We start from the raw sequence: 20,106 nt of genomic DNA on the forward strand, positions 1-20,106 counted from the left end.
TGGGCTTTTTCTGGTTTGGATCACGTAGTAATGCGGTACCACACCGAAGCAGTCAATTAAACCTGGTGGCGATTAATATTTTAGAGGATAACGCCGGTTTTTTCTCGGTTAGGTCTGGGATTTTCCCTCATCTGGCTCGTAATTTCGCATTTTTCGCATACTTGTGGCAAGATCCTGGGCTTTTTCTGGTTTGGATCAGGTAGTAATGCGGTACCACACCGTAACAGTCAATTAAACCTGGTTCCGAATAGTATTTTAGAGGATAATGCAGGTTACGTCTGGGTTAGTTCTGGTATTTGCAATCATCTGGCTCATACTTTCGCGTTTTTCGCACACTTCTTGGCCAGATCCTGGGTTTTTTCTGGTTTGGATCCCGTAGTAATGAGGTTCCATACCGAAACAGTCAACTAACCTGGTGGTGATTAATATTTTAGAGGATAACGCCGGTTATGTCTCGGTTGGATCTGGGATTTTCCCTCATCTGGCTCGTAATTTCGCATTTTTCGCATACTTGTGGGCCAGATCCTCGCCTTTTTCATGCTTGGACCACGTAGTAATGTGGGACCACACTCACACAGTCAATGAAACCTGGTTGCGAATAATATTTTAGAGGATAGCGCCGGTTATTTCTCGGTTAAGTCTAAGATTTTCCCTCATCTGTCTCGTACTTTCGCGTTTTTCGCATACATCTTGGCAAGATCCTGGCCTTTTTCTGGCTTGGACAACGTAGTAATGTGGTACCACACCTAAACAGTCAATTAAACCTGGTTGCGATTAACATTTTAGAGGTTAACGCCGGTTATGTCACGGTCAGGTCTGGGATTTGCCGTCATCTGGCTCGAATTTTCGCATTTTTCTCATACTTGTTGGCCAGATCCTGGACTTTTTCTGGCTTGGACCACGCAATAATGTGGTATCACACTGAAACAGTCAATTAAACCTGGTTGCGATTAATTTTTTGGAGGATAACGCTGGTTATGTTTGGGTTAGTTCCGGTACTTGCAACCATCTGGCTGATACTTTCGCATTTCTCGCATACTTGATGACCAGATCCTGGCCTTTTTCTGGCTTGGACCACGTAGTGATGTGGCAGCACACCGAAACAGTCAATTAAACCTGGTTGCGATTAATATTTTAGCGGATAACGCTGGTTATGTCTGGGTTAGTTCTGCTATTTGCAATCATCTGGCTCATACTTTCGCAATTTTCGCGTACTCGTTGGCCAGATCTTGGTTTTTTTGTGGTTTAGATCCCGTCGTAATGTGGTTCCACACCGAAGCAGTCAATTAAACCTGGTTGCGATGAATATTTTGGAGGATAACGCCGGTTATATCTCGGTTAGGTCTAGGATTTGCACTCATCTGTCACGTACTTTCGCATTTTTCGCATACTTGTTGGCCAGATCCTGGCCTTTTTCTGGTGTGTATCACGTAGTAATGCGGTACCACACCGAAACAGTCAATTAAACCTGGTTGCGATTAATATTTTAGAGGATAACGCTGGTTATGTCTGGGTTAGTTCTGGTGTATGCAATCATCTGGATCATACTTTCGCAATTATCGCGTACTTGTTGGCCAGATCTTGGGTTTTTTCTGGCTTGGACCACGTAGTAATTTGGTGCCACACTGAAACAGTCAATTAAACCTGGTTGCGATTAATATTTTAGAGGATAACGCCGGTTATGTCTCGGTTAGGTCTGGGATTTGCCCTCATCTGTCTCGTACTTTCGCATTTTTCGCATACTTGTTGGCCAGGTCCTGGGCTGTTTCTGGTCTGTATCACGTAGTATTGCGGTACCACACCGAAACAGTCAATTAAACCTGGTTGCGATTAATATTTTAGAGGATAACGCTGGTTATGTCTGGGTTAGTTCTGGTATTTACAATCATCTGGATCATACTTTCGGAATTATCGCGTACTTGTTGGCCAGATCTTGGGTTTTTTCTGGTTTGTATCCCGTCGTAATGTGGTTCCACACCGAAACAGTCAATTAATCCTGGTTGCGATTAATATTTTAGAGGATAACGCTGGTTACGTCTGGGTTAGTTCTGGTATTTGCAATCTTCTGGCTCGTACCTTCGCATTTTCCGCCTACTTGTTGGCAAGATCCTGGGCTTTTTCTGGTTTGGATCACGTAGTAATGCGGTACCACACCGTAACAGTTAATTAAACCTGGTTGCGGTTAATATTTTGGAGGATAACGCCGGTTATGTCTGGGTTAGGTCTGGGATTTGCCCTCATCTGTCTCGTACTTTCGCATTTTTCGCATACTTGTTGTCCAGATCCTGGCCTTTTTCTTGCTTGGACCACGTAGTGATGTGGTACCACACCGAAACAGTCAATAGAAGCTGGTTGCGATTAATATTTTAGAGGATAACGCTGGTTATGTCTGTGTTAGTTCTGGTATTTGTGATCATCTGGCACGTACTTTCGCATTTCTCGCATACTTGTTGGCCAGATCCTACCCTTTTTCTGGCTTGGACCACCTAGTGATGTGGTACCACACCGAAACAGTCAATAGAAGCTGGTTGCGATTAATATTTTATAGGATAACGCTGGTTATGTCTGGGTTAGTTCTGGTATTTGCAATCATCTGGCTCGTACCTTCGCATTCTCCGCCAACTTGTTGGCAAGATCCCGGGCTTTTTCTGGTTTGGATCACGTAGTAATGCGGTACCACACCGAAACAGTCAATTAATCCTGGTTGCGATTAATATTTTAGAGGATAACGCCGGTTATGTCTCGGTTAGTTCTGGGATTTGCCTTCATCTGGCTAGCACCTTCGCATTTTTCGCCTACTTGTTGGCTAGATCCTGGCCTTTTTCTGGGTTGGACCACATAGTCATGTGGTACCACGCCAAAACAGGCAATTAAACCTGGTTGCGATTAATATTTTAGAGGAGAACACAGGTTATGTCTCGGTTAGTTCTGGTATATGCAATCATCTGGCTCATACTTTCGCGTTTTTCGAATACATGTTGGCCAGAACCAGGCCTTTTTCTGGTTTAGATCACGTAGTAATGCGGTACCACACTGAAACAGTCAATTAAACCTGGTTGCGATTAACATTTTGGAGGATAACTCCGGTTATGTCTCGGTTAGGTCTGGGATTTGCCCTCATCTGGCTCGTACCTTCGCATTTTTCGCCTACTTGTTGGCAAGATCCTGAGCTTTTTCTGGTTTGGATCACGTAGTAATGCGGTACCACACCGTAACAATCAATTAAACCTGGTTGCGGTTAATATTTTGGAGGATAACGCCGGTTATGTCTGGGTTAGGTCTGGGATTTTCCCTCATCTGGCTCGTATTTTCGCATTTTTCGCATACTTGTAGTCCAGATCCTGGCCTTTTTCTGGCTTGGACCACGTAGTGATGTGGTACCACACCGAAACAGTCAATAGAAGCTGGTTGCGATTAATATTTTAGTGGATAACGCTGGTTATGTCTGGGTTAGTTCTGGTATATGTAATCATCTGGCACGTACTTTCGCATTTTTCGCATACTTGTTGGCCAGATCCTGGGCTTTTTCTGGTTTGGATCACGTAGTAATGCGGTACCACACCGAAACAGTCAATTAATCCTGGTTGCGATTAATATTTTAGAGGATAACGCCGGTTATGTCTCGGTTAGTTCTGGTATTTGTAATCATCTGGCACGTACTTTCGCATTTCTCGCATACTTGTTGTCCAGATCCTGGCCTTTTTCTGGCTTGGACCACGTAGTGATGTGGTACCTCACCGAAACAGTCAATAGAAGCTGGTTGCGACTAATATTTTATAGGATAACGCCGGTTATGTCTCGGTTAGGTCTGGGATTTGCCCTCATCTGTCTCGTACTTTCACATTTTTCGCCTACTTGTTGGCTAGATCCTGAGCTTTTTCTGGTTTGGATCCCGTAATAATGACGCTCCACACCGAAACAGTCAATTTAACCTGGGTTCGATTAATATTTTAGAGGATAACGCCGGTTATATCTCGGTTAGGTCTGGGATTTGCCCTCATCTGGCTCGTACCTTCGCATTTTTCGCATTCTTGTGGGCCAGATCCTGGCCTTTTCCTGGCCCGGACCACGTAGTAATGTGGTACCACGCCGAAACGAGGCAATTAAACCTGGTTGCGATTAATATTTTAGAGGATAACGCCGGTTATGTCTCGGTTAGGTCTGGTATTTGCCCTCATCTGGCTCGTACTTTCGCATTTCTCGCATACTTGTTGGCCAGATCCTGGCCTTTTCCTGGTTTAGATCACGTAGTAATGCGGTACCACACCGAACCAGTCAATTAAACCAGGTTGCGATTAATATTTTCGTACTTTCGAATTTTTCGCATACTTGTTGGCCAGATCCTGGCATTTCTCTGGTCTGTATCACGTAGTAATGCGGTACCACACCGAAACAGTCAATTAATCCTGGTTGCGAATAATATTTTGGAGGATAACGCTGGTTATGTCTGGGCTAGTTCTGGTATTTGTAATCATCTGGCACGTACTTTCGCATTCCTCGCATACTTGTTGGCCAGATCCTGCCCTTTTTCTGGCTTGGACCACGTAGTGCTGTGGTACCACACCGAAACAGTCAATAGAAGCTGTTTGCGACTAATATTTTATAGGATAACGCCGGCTATGTCTCGGTTAAGTCTGGGATTTGCCCTCATCTGTCTCGTACTTTCACATTTTTCGCATACTTGTTGGCCAGATCCTGGCCTTTTTCTGGTCTGTATCACGTAGTAATGCGGTACCACACCGAAACAGTCAATTAAACCTGGTTGCGATTAATATTTTAGAGGATAACGCCTGCTATGTCTGGGTTAGTTCTGGTATTTGCAATCATCTGGCTCATACTTTCGCAATTTTCGCGTACTTGTTGTCCAGATCTTGGGTTTCTTGTCGTTTGGATCCCGTCGTAATGTGGATCAACACCGTAGCCGTCAATTAAACCTGGTTGCGATTAATATTTTAGAGGATAACGCTGGTTATGTCTGGGTTAGTTCTGGTATTTGCAATCATCTGGCTCATACTTTCGCAATTTTCGCGTACTTGTTGGCCAGATCTTGGGTTTCTTGTGGTTTGGATCCCGTCGTAATGTGGATCCACACCGAAGCAGTCAATTAAGCCTGGCTGCGATGAATATTTTAGAGGATAACGGTGGTTATGTTTGGGTTAGTTCTGCTATTTGCAATCATCTGGCTCGTACTTTCGCATTTCTCGCATACTTGTAGGCAGATCCTGGGCTTTTTCTTGTTTGGATCACGTAGTAATGCGGTACCACACTCAAACTGTCAATTAAACCTGGTGGCGATTAATATTTTAGACGATAACGCCGGTTATGTCACGGTTAAGTCTCGGATTTGCCGTCATCTGGCTCGCATTTTCGCATTTTTCGCATACTTGCTGGCCAGATCCTGGCCTTTTTCTGGGTTGGACCACGTAGTAATGTGGTACCACGCCAAAACAGGCAATTAAACCTGGTTGCGATTAATATTTTAGAGGAGAACACTGGTTATGTCTCGGTTAGTTCTGGTATATGCAATCATCTGGCTCATACTTTCGCGTTTTTCGAATATATGTTGGCCAGAACCAGGCCTTTTTCTGGTTTGGATCACGTAGTAATGCGGTACCACACTGAAACAGTCAATTAAACCTGGTTGCGATTAACATTTTGGAGGATAACGCCGGTTATGTCTCGGTTAGGTCTGGGATTTGCCCTCACCTGGCTCGTTCCTTCGCATTTTTCGCCTACTTGTGGCAAGATCCTGGGCTTTTTCTGGTTTGGATCACGTAGTAATGCGGTACCACACCGAAGCAGTCAATTAAACCTGGTTGCGATTAATATTTTAGAGGATAACGCCGGTTATGTCTTGGTTAGGTTTGGTATTTGGCCTCATCTGGCTCGTACTTTCGCATTTCTCGCATACTTGTTGGCCAGATCCTTGCCTTTTCCTGGTTTGGATCACGTAGTAATGCGGTACCACACTGAAACAGTCAATTAAACCTGGTTGTGATTAATATTTTGGAGGATAACGCTGGTTATGTTTGGGTTAGTTCCGGAATTGCAACCATCTGGCTGATACTTTCGCATTTTTTGCATACTTGTTGGCCAGATCCTGGGCTTTTTCATGCTTGGACCACGTAGTAATGTGGTACCACACTGAAGCAGTCAAATAAACCTGGTTCCGATTAATATATTACAGGATAACGCCGGTTATGTCTGGGTTAGGTGTGGGATTTGCCCTCATCTGGCTCGTACTTTCGCATTTCTCGCATACTGGTTGGCCAGATCCAGGTCTTTTTCTAGTTTGGATCACGTAGTGATGCGGTACCACACCGAAACAGTCAATTAAACCTGGTTGCGATTAATATTTTAGAGGATAAAGCCGGTTATGTCACGGTTATGTCTGGGATTTGCCGTCATCTGGCTCGTATTTTCGCATTTTTCGCATACTTGTTGGCCAGATCCTGGCCTTTTTCTGGCTTGGACCACGTAGTAATGTGGTATCACACTGAAACAGTCAATTAAACCTGTTTGTGATTAACATTTTGGAGGATAACACCGGTTATGTCTCGGTTAGGTCTGGGATTTGCCCTCATCTGGCTCGTACCTTCGCATTTCTCGCCTACTTGTTGGCAAGATCCTGGGCTTTTTCTGGTTTGGATCACGTAGTAATGCGGTACCACACCGAAGCAGTCAATTAAACCTGGTTGCGATTAATATTTTAGAGGATAACGCCGGTTATGTCTTGGTTAGGTCTGGTATTTGGCCTCATCTGGCTCGTACTTTCGCATTTCTCGCATACTTGTTGGCCAGATCCTTGCCTTTTTCTGGTTTGGATCACGTAGTAATGCGGTACCACACCGAAACAGTCAATAAAGCCTGGTTGCGATTAATATTTTAGAGGATAACGCCGGTTATGTCTGGGTTAGGTCTGGGGTTTGCCCTCATCTGTCTCGTACTTTCGCATTTTTCGCATACTTGTTGGCCAGATCCTGGCCTTTTTCTGGTGTGTATCACGTAGTAATGCGGTACCACACCGAAATAGTCAATTAAACCTGGTTGCGATTAATATTTTAGAGGATAACGCTGGTTATGTCTGGGTTAGTTCTGGTATATGCAATCATCTGGATCATACTTTCGCAATTATCGCGTACTTGTTGGCCAGATCTTGGGTTTTTTCTGGCTTGGACCACGTAGTAATTTGGTGCCACACTGAAACAGTCAATTAAACCTGGTTGCGATTAATATTTTAGAGGATAACGCCGGTTATGTCTCGGTTAGGTCTGGGATTTGCCCTCATCTGTCTCGTACTTTCGCATTTTTCGCATACTTGTTGGCCAGGTCCTGGGCTGTTTCTGGTCTGTATCACGTAGTATTGCGGTACCACACCGAAACAGTCAATTAAACCTGGTTGCGATTAATATTTTAGAGGATAACGCTGGTTATGTCTGGGTTAGTTCTGGTATTTACAATCATCTGGATCATACTTTCGGAATTATCGCGTACGTGTTGGCCAGATCTTGGGTTTTTTCTGGTTTGTATCCCGTCGTAATGTGGTTCCACACCGAAACAGTCAATTAATCCTGGTTGCGATTAATATTTTAGAGGATAACGCTGGTTATGTCTGGGTTAGTTCTGGTATTTGCAATCATCTGGCTCGTACCTTCGCATTTTCCGCCTACTTGTTGGCAAGATCCTGGGCTTTTTCTGGTTTGGATCACGTAGTAATGCGGTACCACACCGTAACAGTCAATTAAACCTGGTTGCGGTTAATATTTTGGAGGATAACGCCGGTTATGTCTGGGTTAGGTCTGGGATTTGCCCTCATCTGTCTCGTACTTTCGCATTTTTCGCATACTTGTTGTCCAGATCCTGGCCTTTTTCTGGCTTGGACCACGTAGTGATGTGGTACCACACCGAAACAGTCAATAGAAGCTGGTTGCGATTAATATTTTAGAGGATAACGCTGGTTATGTCTGGGTTAGTTCTGGTATTTGTAATCATCTGGCACGTACTTTCGCATTTCTCGCATACTTGTTGGCCAGATCCTGCCCTTTTTCTGGCTTGGACCACCAAAGTGATGTGGTACCACACCGAAACAGTCAATTGAAGCTGGTTGCGATTAATATTTTATAGGATAACGCTGGTTATGTCTGGGTTAGTTCTGGTATTTGCAATCATCTGGCTCGTACCTTCGCATTCTCCGCCAACTTGTTGGCAAGATCCCGGGCTTTTTCTGGTTTGGATCACGTAGTAATGCGGTACCACACCGAAACAGTCAATTAATCCTGGTTGCGATTAATATTTTAGAGGATAACGCCGGTTATGTCTCGGTTAGTTCTGGGATTTGCCTTCATCTGGCTAGCACCTTCGCATTTTTCGCCTACTTGTTGGCTAGATCCTGGCCTTTTTCTGGGTTGGACCACTTAGTAATGTGGTACCACGCCAAAACAGGCAATTAAACCTGGTTGCGATTAATATTTTAGAGGAGAACACAGGTTATGTCTCGGTTAGTTCTGGTATATGCAATCATCTGGCTCATACTTTCGCGTTTTTCGAATACATGTTGGCCAGAACCAGGCCTCTTTCTGGTTTAGATCACGTAGTAATGCGGTACCACACTGAAACAGTCAATTAAACCTGGTTGCGATTAACATTTTGGAGGATAACGCCGGTTATGTCTCGGTTAGGTCTGGGATTTGCCCTCATCTGGCTCGTACCTTCGCATTTTTCGCCTACTTGTTGGCAAGATCCTGAGCTTTTTCTGGTTTGGATCACGTAGTAATGCGGTACCACACCGTAACAATCAATTAAACCTGGTTGCGGTTAATATTTTGGAGGATAACGCCGGTTATGTCTGGGTTAGGTCTGGGATTTGCCCTCATCTGTCTCGTACTTTCGCATTTTTCGCATACTTGTTGTCCAGATCCTGGCCTTTTTCTGGCTTGGACCACGTAGTGATGTGGTACCACACCGAAACAGTCAATAGAAGCTGGTTGCGATTAATATTTTAGAGGATAACGCTGGTTATGTCTGGGTTAGTTCTGGTATTTGTAATCATCTGGCACGTACTTTCGCATTTCTCGCATACTTGTTGGCCAGATCCTGCCCTTTTTCTGGCTTGGACCACCAAAGTGATGTGGTACCACACCGAAACAGTCAATTGAAGCTGGTTGCGATTAATATTTTAGAGGATAACGCCGGTTATGTCTCGGTTAGTTCTGGGATTTGCCTTCATCTGGCTAGCACCTTCGCATTTTTCGCCTACTTGTTGGCTAGATCCTGGCCTTTTTCTGGCTTGGACCACGTAGTGATGTGGTACCACACCGAAACAGTCAATAGAAGCTGGTTGCGATTAATATTTTAGTGGATAACGCTGGTTATGTCTGGGTTAGTTCTGGTATATGTAATCATCTGGCACGTTCTTTCGCATTTTTCGCATACTTGTTGGCCAGATCCTGGGCTTTTTCTGGTTTGGATCACGTAGTAATGCGGTACCACACCGAAACAGTCAATTTAACCTGGGTTCGATTAATATTTTAGAGGATAACGCCGGTTATATCTCGGTTAGGTCTGGGATTTGCCCTCATCTGGCTCGTACCTTCGCATTTTTCGCATTCTTGTGGGCCAGATCCTGGCCTTTTCCTGGCCCGGACCACGTAGTAATGTGGTACCACGCCGAAACGAGGCAATTAAACCTGGTTGCGATTAATATTTTAGAGGATAACGCCGGTTATGTCTCGGTTAGGTCTGGTATTTGCCCTCATCTGGCTCGTACTTTCGCATTTCTCGCATACTTGTTGGCCAGATCCTGGCCTTTTCCTGGTTTAGATCACGTAGTAATGCGGTACCACACCGAACCAGTCAATTAAACCAGGTTGCGATTAATATTTTCGTACTTTCAAATTTTTCGCATACTTGTTGGCCAGATCCTGGCATTTCTCTGGTCTGTATCACGTAGTAATGCGGTACCACACCGAAACAGTCAATTAATCCTGGTTGCGATTAATATTTTAGAGGATAACGCTGGTTATGTCTGGGTTAGTTCTGGTATTTGTAATCATCTGGCACGTACTTTCGCATTTCTCGCATACTTGTTGTCCAGATCCTGGCCTTTTTCTGGCTTGGACCACGTAGTGATGTGGTACCTCACCGAAACTGTCAATAGAAGCTGGTTGCGATTAATATTTTAGAGGATAACGCCGGTCATGTCTCGGTTATGTCTGGGATTTGCCCTTATCTGGCTCGTACTTTCGCATTTTTCGCATACTTGTTGGCCAGATCGTGGCCTTTTTCTGGTCTGTATCACGTAGTAATGCGGTACCACACCGAAACAGTCAATTAATCCTGGTTGCGATTAATATTTTGGAGGATAACGCTGGTTATGTCTGGGCTAGTTCTGGTATTTGTAATCATCTGGCACGTACTTTCGCATTCCTCGCATACTTGTTGGCCAGATCCTGCCGTTTTTCTGGCTTGGACCACGTAGTGCTGTGGTACCACACCGAAACAGTCAATAGAAGCTGTTTGCGACTAATATTTTATAGGATAACGCCGGTTATGTCTCGGTTAAGTCTGGGATTTGCCCTCATCTGTCTCGTACTTTCACATTTTTCGCATACTTGTTGGCCAGATCCTGGCCTTTTTCTGGTCTGTATCACGTAGTAATGCGGTACCACACCGAAACAGTCAATTAAACCTGGTTGCGATTAATATTTTAGAGGATAACGCCTGTTATGTCTGGGTTAGTTCTGGTATTTGCAATCATCTGGCTCATACTTTCGCAATTTTCGCGTACTTGTTGGCCAGATCTTGGGTTTCTTGTCGTTTGGATCCCGTCGTAATGTGGATCCACACCGTAGCCGTCAATTAAACCTGGTTGCGATTAATATTTTAGAGGATAACGCTGGTTATGTCTGGGTTAGTTCTGGTATTTGCAATCATCTGGCTCATACTTTCGCAATTTTCGCGTACTTGTTGGCCAGATCTTGGGTTTCTTGTGGTTTGGATCCCGTCGTAATGTGGATCCACACCGAAGCAGTCAATTAAGCCTGGCTGCGATGAATATTTTAGAGGATAACGGTGGTTATGTTTGGGTTAGTTCTGCTATTTGCAATCATCTGGCTCGTACTTTCGCATTTCTCGCATACTTGTAGGCAGATCCTGGGCTTTTTCTTGTTTGGATCACGTAGTAATGCGGTACCACACTCAAACTGTCAATTAAACCTGGTGGCGATTAATATTTTAGACGATAACGCCGGTTATGTCACGGTTAAGTCTCGGATTTGCCGTCATCTGGCTCGCATTTTCGCATTTTTCGCATACTTGCTGGCCAGATCCTGGCCTTTTTCTGGGTTGGACCACGTAGTAATGTGGTACCACGCCAAAACAGGCAATTAAACCTGGTTGCGATTAATATTTTAGAGGAGAACACTGGTTATGTCTCGGTTAGTTCTGGTATATGCAATCATCTGGCTCATACTTTCGCGTTTTTCGAATATATGTTGGCCAGAACCAGGCCTTTTTCTGGTTTGGATCACGTAGTAATGCGGTACCACACTGAAACAGTCAATTAAACCTGGTTGCGATTAACATTTTGGAGGATAACGCCGGTTATGTCTCGGTTAGGTCTGGGATTTGCCCTCACCTGGCTCGTTCCTTCGCATTTTTCGCCTACTTGTTGGCAAGATCCTGGGCTTTTTCTGGTTTGGATCACGTAGTAATGCGGTACCACACCGAAGCAGTCAATTAAACCTGGTTGCGATTAATATTTTAGAGGATAACGCCGGTTATGTCTTGGTTAGGTTTGGTATTTGGCCTCATCTGGCTCGTACTTTCGCATTTCTCGCATACTTGTTGGCCAGATCCTTGCCTTTTCCTGGTTTGGATAACGTAGTAATGCGGTACCACACTGAAACAGTCAATTAAACCTGGTTGTGATTAATATTTTGGAGGATAACGCTGGTTATGTTTGGGTTAGTTCCGGTATTTGCAACCATCTGGCTGATACTTTCGCATTTTTTGCATACTTGTTGGCCAGATCCTGGGCTTTTTCATGCTTGGACCACGTAGTAATGTGGTACCACACTGAAGCAGTCAAATAAACCTGGTTCCGATTAATATATTACAGGATAACGCCGGTTATGTCTGGGTTAGGTGTGGGATTTGCCCTCATCTGGCTCGTACATTCGCATTTCTCGCATACTTGTTGGCCAGATCCAGGTCTTTTTCTAGTTTGGATCACGTAGTGATGCGGTACCACACCGAAACAGTCAATTAAACCTGGTTGCGATTAATATTTTAGAGGATAAAGCCGGTTATGTCACGGTTATGTCTGGGATTTGCCGTCATCTGGCTCGTATTTTCGCATTTTTCGCATACTTGTTGGCAAGATCCTGGGCTTTTTCTGGTTTGGATCACGTAGTAATGCGGTACCACACCGAAGCAGTCAATTAAACCTGGTTGCGATTAATATTTTAGAGGATAACGCCGGTTATGTCTTGGTTAGGTTTGGTATTTGGCCTCATCTGGCTCGTACTTTCGCATTTCTCGCATACTTGTTGGCCAGATCCTGGCCTTTTTCTGGCTTGGACCACGTAGTAATGTGGTATCACACTGAAACAGTCAATTAAACCTGTTTGTGATTAACATTTTGGAGGATAACGCCGGTTATGTCTCGGTTAGGTCTGGGATTTGCCCTCATCTGGCTCGTACCTTCGCATTTTTCGCCTACTTGTTGGCAAGATCCTGGGCTTTTTCTGGTTTGGATCACGTAGTAATGCGGTACCACACCGAAGCAGTCAATTAAACCTGGTTGCGATTAATATTTTAGAGGGTAACGCCGGTTATGTCTTGGTTAGGTCTGGTATTTGGCCTCATCTGGCTCGTACTTTCGCATTTCTCGCATACTTGTTGGCCAGATCCTTGCCTTTTTCTGGTTTGGATCACGTAGTAATGCGGTACCACACCGAAACAGTCAATAAAACCTGGTTGCGATTAATATTTTAGAGGATAACGCCGGTTATGTCTGGGTTAGGTCTGGGGTTTGCCCTCATCTGTCTCGTACTTTCGCATTTTTCGCATACTTGTTGGCCAGATCCTGGGCTTTTTCTGGTTTAGATCATGTAGTAATGTGGTACCACACCGAAACTGTCAATAGAAGCTGGTTGCGATTAATATTTTAGAGGATAACGCCGGTTATGTCTGGGTTAGTTCTGGTATTTGCCCTCATCTGGCTCGTACTTTCGCATTTCTCGCATACTCGGTGACCAGATCCTGGCCTTTTTCTGGCTTGGACCACGTAGTAATGTGGGACCACACTCAGACAGTCAATTAAACCTGGTTGCGATTAATATTTTAGAGGATGACGCCGGTTATGTCTCGGTTGGGTCTGGGATTTTCCCTCATCTGGCTCGTAATTTCGCATTTCTCGCATACTTGTTGGCCTGATCCTGGGCTTTTTCTGGTTTGGATCACGTAGTAATGTGGTACCACACTGAAACAGTCAATAAAAGCTGGTTCCGATTAGTATTTTATAGGATAACGCTGGTTATGTCTGGTTTAGTTCTGTTATTTGCAATCATCTGGCTCGTACCTTCGCATTTTTCGCCTACTTGTTGGCAAGATCCTGGGCTTTTTCATGCTTGGACCACGTAGTAATGTGGTACCACACTGAAACAGTCAAATAAACCTGGTTCCGATAAATATTTTACAGGATAACGCCGGCTATGTCTCGGTTATGTCTGGGATTTTCCCTCATCTGGCTCGTACCTTCGCATATTTCGCCTATTTGTTGGCAAGATCCTGGGCTTTTTCTGGTTTGGACCACGTAGTAATGTGGTGCCACACTGAGACAGTCAATAAAATCTGGTTCCGGTTAGTATTTTAGAGGATAACGCCGGTTATGTCACGGTAAGGTCTGGGATTTGGCGCCATCTGGCTCGTATTATCGCATTTTTCGCATACTAGTGGCAAGATCCTGGGCTTTTTCTTGTTTGGATCAGGTAGTAATGCGATACCACACAGAAACAGTCAATTAAACCTGTTTCCGAATAGTATTTTAGAGGATAATGCAGGTTACGTCTGGGTTAGTTCTGGTATTTGCAATCATCTGGCTCATACATTCGCGTTTTTCGCACACTTGTTGGCCAGATCCTGGGTTTTTTCTGGTTTGGATCCCGTAGTAATGAGGTTCCATACCGAAACAGTCAATTAAACCTGGTGGTGATTAATATTTTAGAGGATAACGCCGGTTATGTCTCGGTTGGGTCTGGGATTTTCCCTCATCTGGCTCGTAATTTCGCATTTTTCGCATACTTGTGGGTCAGATCCTGGCCTTTTTCATGCTTGGACCACGTAGTAATGTGGTACCACACTGAAACAGTCAAATAAACCTGGTTCCGATTAATATATTACAGGATAACGCCGGCTATGTCTGGGTTAGGTCTGGTATTTGCCCTCATCTGTTTCATACTTTCGCGTTTTTCGCATACATCTGGGCAAGATCCTGGCCTTTTTCTGGTTTGGATCACGTAGTAATGCGGTACCACACCGAAACAGTCAATTACACCTGGTTGCGATTAATATTCTAGAGGATAACGCCGGTTATGTCTGGGTTAGGTCTGGGATTTGCCCTCATCTGGCTCGTACTTTCGCATTTTTCGCATACTTGTTGGCCAGATCCTGGGCTTTTTCTGGTATAGATCATGTAGTAATGTGGTTCCACACCGAAACAGTCAATTAAACCTGAATGCGATTAATATTTTAGAGGATAACGCCGGTTATGTCTCGGTTGGGTCTGGGATTTTCCCTCATCTGGCTCGTAATTTCGCATTTTTCGCTTACTTGTTGGCCAGATCCTGGCCTTTTTCTGGTCTGTATCACGTAGTAATGCGGTACCATGCCGGAACAGTCAATTAAACCTGGTTGCGATTAATATTTCAGAGGATAACGCCGGTTTTGTCTCGGTTAGGTCTGGGATTTTCCCTCATCAGGCTCGTAATTTCGCATTTTTCGCATACTTGTGGCAAGATCCTGGGCTTTTTCAGGTTTGGATCAGGTAGTAATGCGGTACCACACCGTAACAGTCAATTAAATCTGGTTCAGAATAGTATTTTAGAGGATAACGCCGGTTATGTCTGGTTTAGGTCTGGGATTTGCCCACATCTGGCACGTACTTTCGCATTTTTCGCATACTTGTTGGCCAGATCCTGGGCTTTTTCTGGTTTGGATAATGTAGTAATGTGGTACCACACCGAAACAGTCAATTAAACCTGGTTGCGATTAATATTTTAGAGGATAACGCCGGTTATGTCTCGGTTAGTTCTGGTATTTGCAAACATATGTCACATACTTTCGCGTTTTTCGCATACTTCTTGGCCAGATCCAGGGTTCTTTCTGGTTTGGATCCCGTAATAATGACGCTCCACACCGAAACAGTCAATTAAACCTGGTTGTGATTAATATTTTGCAGGATAACGCTGGTTATGTCTGGGTTAGTTCTGGTATTTGCAATCATCTGTCTCATACGTTCGCAATTTTCGCATACTTGTTGGCCAGATCCCGGGCTTTTTCTGGTTTGGATCACGTAGTAATGTGGTACCACACTGAAACAGTCAATAAAAGCTGGTTCCGATTAGCATTTTAGAGGATAACGCTGGTTATGTCTGGTTTAGTTCTGGTATTTGCAATCATCTGGCTCGTACCTTCGCATTTTTCGCCTACTTGTTGGCAAGATCCTGGGCTTTTCCAGGTTTGGATCACGTAGTAATGCGGTACCACACCGTAACAGTCAATTAAACCTGGTTGCCATTAATATGTTGGAGGATAACGCCGGTTATGTCACGGTTAGGTCTGGGATTTGCCGTCATCTGGCTCGTACCTTCGCATTTTTCGCCTACTTGTTGGCAGGATCCTGGGCTTTTTCATGCTTGGACCCCGTAGTAATGTGGTACCACACTGAAACAGTCAAATAAACCTGGTTCCGATTAATATTTTACAGGATAACGCCGGCTATGTGTCGGTTAGGTCTGGGATTTTGCCTCATCTGGCTCGTACCTTCGCATTCTTCGCATACTTGTTGGCAAGATCCTGGGCTTTTTGTGGTTTGGATCACGTAGTAATGCGCTACCACACCGGAGCGGTCAATTAAACCTGGTTGCGATTAATATTTTAGAGGATAACGCCGGTATTGTCTCGGTTAGGTCTGGGATTTTCCCTCATCTGGCTCGTAATTTCGCATTTTTCGCATACTAGTGGCAAGATCCTGGGCTTTTTCTGGTTTGGATCAGGTAGTAATGCGGTACCACACCGAAACAGTCAATTAAACCTGGTTCCGAATAATATTTTAGAGGATAATGCAGGTTACGTCTGGGTTAGTTCTGGTGTTTGCAATCATCTGGCTCATACTTTCGCGTTTTTCGAACACTTGTTGGCCAGATCCTGGGTTTTTTCTGGTTTGGATCCCGTAGTAATGAGGTTCCATACCGAAACAGTCAATTAAACCTGGTGGTGATTAATATTTTAGAGGATAACGCCGGTTATGTCTCGGTTGGGTCTGGGATTTTCCCTCATCTGGCTCGTAATTTCGCATTTTTCGCATACTGGTGGGTCAGATCCTGGCCTTTTTCATGCTTGGACCACGTAGTAATGTGGTACCACACTGAAACAGTCAAATAAACATGGTTCCGATTAATATTTTACAAGATAACGCCGGCTATGTTTGGGTTAGGTCTGGTATTTGTCCTCATCTGGCTCATACTTTCGCGGTTTTCGCATACATCTTGGCAAGTTCCTGGCCTTTTTCTGGTTTGGATCACGTAGTAATGCGGTACCACACCGAAACAGTCAATTAAACCTGGTTGCGATTAATATTCTAGAGGATAACGCCGGTTATGTCTGGGTTAGGTCTGGGATTTGCCCTCATCTGTCTCGTACTTTCGCATTTTTCGCATACTTGTTGGCCAGATCCTGGGCTTTTTCTGGTTTGGATCAGGTAGTAATGCGGTACCACACCGAAACAGTCAATTAAACCTGGTTGCGATTAATATTTTAGAGGATAGCGCCGGTTATTTCTCGGTTAGGTCTGGGATTTGCCCTCATCTGTCTCGTACTTTCGAATTTTTCGCATAGTTGTTGGCCAGATCCTGGCCTTTTTCTGGTCTGTATCACGTAGTAATGCGGTACCACGCCGAAACAGTCAATTAAACCTGGTTGCGATTAATATTTCTGAGGATAACGCTGGTTATGTCTGGTTTAGTTCTGGTATTTGCAATCATCTGGCTCGTACCTTCGCATTTTTCGCCTACTTGTTGGCAGGATCCTGGGCTTTTTCATGCTTGGATCACGTAGTAATGCGGTACCACACCGAAGCAGTCAATCAAACCTGGTGGCGATTAATATTTTAGAGGATAACGCCGGTTTTGTCTCGGTTAGGTCTGGGATTTTCCCCCATCTGGCTCGTAATTTCGCATTTTTCGCATACTTGCGGCAAGATCCTGGGCTTTTTCTGGTTTGGATCAGGTAGTAATGCGGTACCACGCCGTAACAGTCAATTAAACCTGGTTCAGAATAGTATTTTAGGGGATAATGCAGGTTACGTCTGGGTTAGTTCTGGTATTTGCAAACATATGTCACATACTTTCGCGTTTTTCGCATACTTCTTGGCCAGATCCAGGGTTCTTTCTGGTTTGGATCCCGTAATAATGACCCTCCACACCGAAACAGTCAATTAAACCTGGTTGTGATTAATATTTTGCAGGATAACGCTGGTTATGTCTGGTTTAGTTCTGGTATTTGCAATCATCTGGCTCGTACCTTCGCATTTTTCGCCTACTTGTTGGCAGGATCCTGGGCTTTTTCATGCTTGGATCACGTAGTAATGCGGTACCACACCGAAGCAGTCAATCAAACCTGGTGGCGATTAATATTTTAGAGGATAACGCCGGTTTTGTCTCGGTTAGGTCTGGGATTTTCCCTCATCTGGCTCGTAATTTCGCATTTTTCGCATACTTGCGGCAAGATCCTGGGCTTTTTCTGGTTTGGATCCCGTAGTAATGAGGTTCCATACCGAAACAGTCAATTAAACCTGGTGGTGATTAATATTTTAGAGGATAACGCCGGTTATGTCTCGGTTAGGTCTGGGATTTTCCCTCATCTGGTTCGTAATTTCGCATTTTTCGCATACTTGTGGGCCAGATCCTGGCGTTTTTCATGCTTGGACCACGCAGTAATGTGGTATCACACTGAAACAGTCAATTAAACCTGGTTGCGATTAATATTTTAGTGGATAACGCTGGTTATGTCTGGGTTAGTTCTGGTATATGTAATCATCTGGCACGTTCTTTCGCATTTTTCGCATACTTGTTGGCCAGATCCTGGGCTTTTTCTGGTTTGGATCACGTAGTAATGCGGTACCACACCGAAACAGTCAATTAATCCTGGTTGCGATTAATATTTTAGAGGATAACGCCGGTTATGTCTCGGTTAGTTCTGGTATTTGTAATCATCTGGCACGTACTTTCGCATTTCTCGCATACTTGTTGTCCAGATCCTGGCCTTTTTCTGGCTTGGACCACGTAGTGATGTGGTACCTCACCGAAACAGTCAATAGAAGCTGGTTGCGACTAATATTTTATAGGATAACGCCGGTTATGTCGCGGCTAGGTCTGGGATTTGCCCTCATCTGTCTCGTACTTTCACATTTTTCGCCTACTTGTTGGCTAGATCCTGAGCTTTTTCTGGTTTGGATCCCGTAATAATGACGCTCCACACCGAAACAGTCAATTTAACCTGGGTTCGATTAATATTTTAGAGGATAACGCCGGTTATATCTCGGTTAGGTCTGGGATTTGCCCTCATCTGGCTCGTACCTTCGCATTTTTCGCATTCTTGTGGGCCAGATCCTGGCCTTTTCCTGGCCCGGACCACGTAGTAATGTGGTACCACGCCGAAACGAGGCAATTAAACCTGGTTGCGATTAATATTTTAGAGGATAACGCCGGTTATGTCTCGGTTAGGTCTGGTATTTGCCCTCATCTGGCTCGTACTTTCGCATTTCTCGCATACTTGTTGGCCAGATCCTGGCCTTTTCCTGGTTTAGATCACGTAGTAATGCGGTACCACACCGAACCAGTCAATTAAACCAGGTTGCGATTAATATTTTCGTACTTTCAAATTTTTCGCATACTTGTTGGCCAGATCCTGGCATTTCTCTGGTCTGTATCACGTAGTAATGCGGTACCACACCGAAACAGTCAATTAATCCTGGTTGCGATTAATATTTTAGAGGATAACGCTGGTTATGTCTGGGTTAGTTCTGGTATTTGTAATCATCTGGCACGTACTTTCGCATTTCTCGCATACTTGTTGTCCAGATCCTGGCCTTTTTCTGGCTTGGACCACGTAGTGATGTGGTACCTCACCGAAACTGTCAATAGAAGCTGGTTGCGATTAATATTTTAGAGGATAACGCCGGTCATGTCTCGGTTATGTCTGGGATTTGCCCTTATCTGGCTCGTACTTTCGCATTTTTCGCATACTTGTTGGCCAGATCGTGGCCTTTTTCTGGTCTGTATCACGTAGTAATGCGGTACCACACCGAAACAGTCAATTAATCCTGGTTGCGATTAATATTTTGGAGGATAACGCTGGTTATGTCTGGGCTAGTTCTGGTATTTGTAATCATCTGGCACGTACTTTCGCATTCCTCGCATACTTGTTGGCCAGATCCTGCCGTTTTTCTGGCTTGGACCACGTAGTGCTGTGGTACCACACCGAAACAGTCAATAGAAGCTGTTTGCGACTAATATTTTATAGGATAACGCCGGTTATGTCTCGGTTAAGTCTGGGATTTGCCCTCATCTGTCTCGTACTTTCACATTTTTCGCATACTTGTTGGCCAGATCCTGGCCTTTTTCTGGTCTGTATCACGTAGTAATGCGGTACCACACCGAAACAGTCAATTAAACCTGGTTGCGATTAATATTTTAGAGGATAACGCCTGTTATGTCTGGGTTAGTTCTGGTATTTGCAATCATCTGGCTCATACTTTCGCAATTTTCGCGTACTTGTTGGCCAGATCTTGGGTTTCTTGTCGTTTGGATCCCGTCGTAATGTGGA

The sequence above is a fragment of the Colletes latitarsis genome, chromosome 3 (assembly GCF_051014445.1).
Source record: "Colletes latitarsis isolate SP2378_abdomen chromosome 3, iyColLati1, whole genome shotgun sequence".
In the NCBI taxonomy this organism is placed as follows: domain Eukaryota; kingdom Metazoa; phylum Arthropoda; class Insecta; order Hymenoptera; family Colletidae; genus Colletes; species Colletes latitarsis.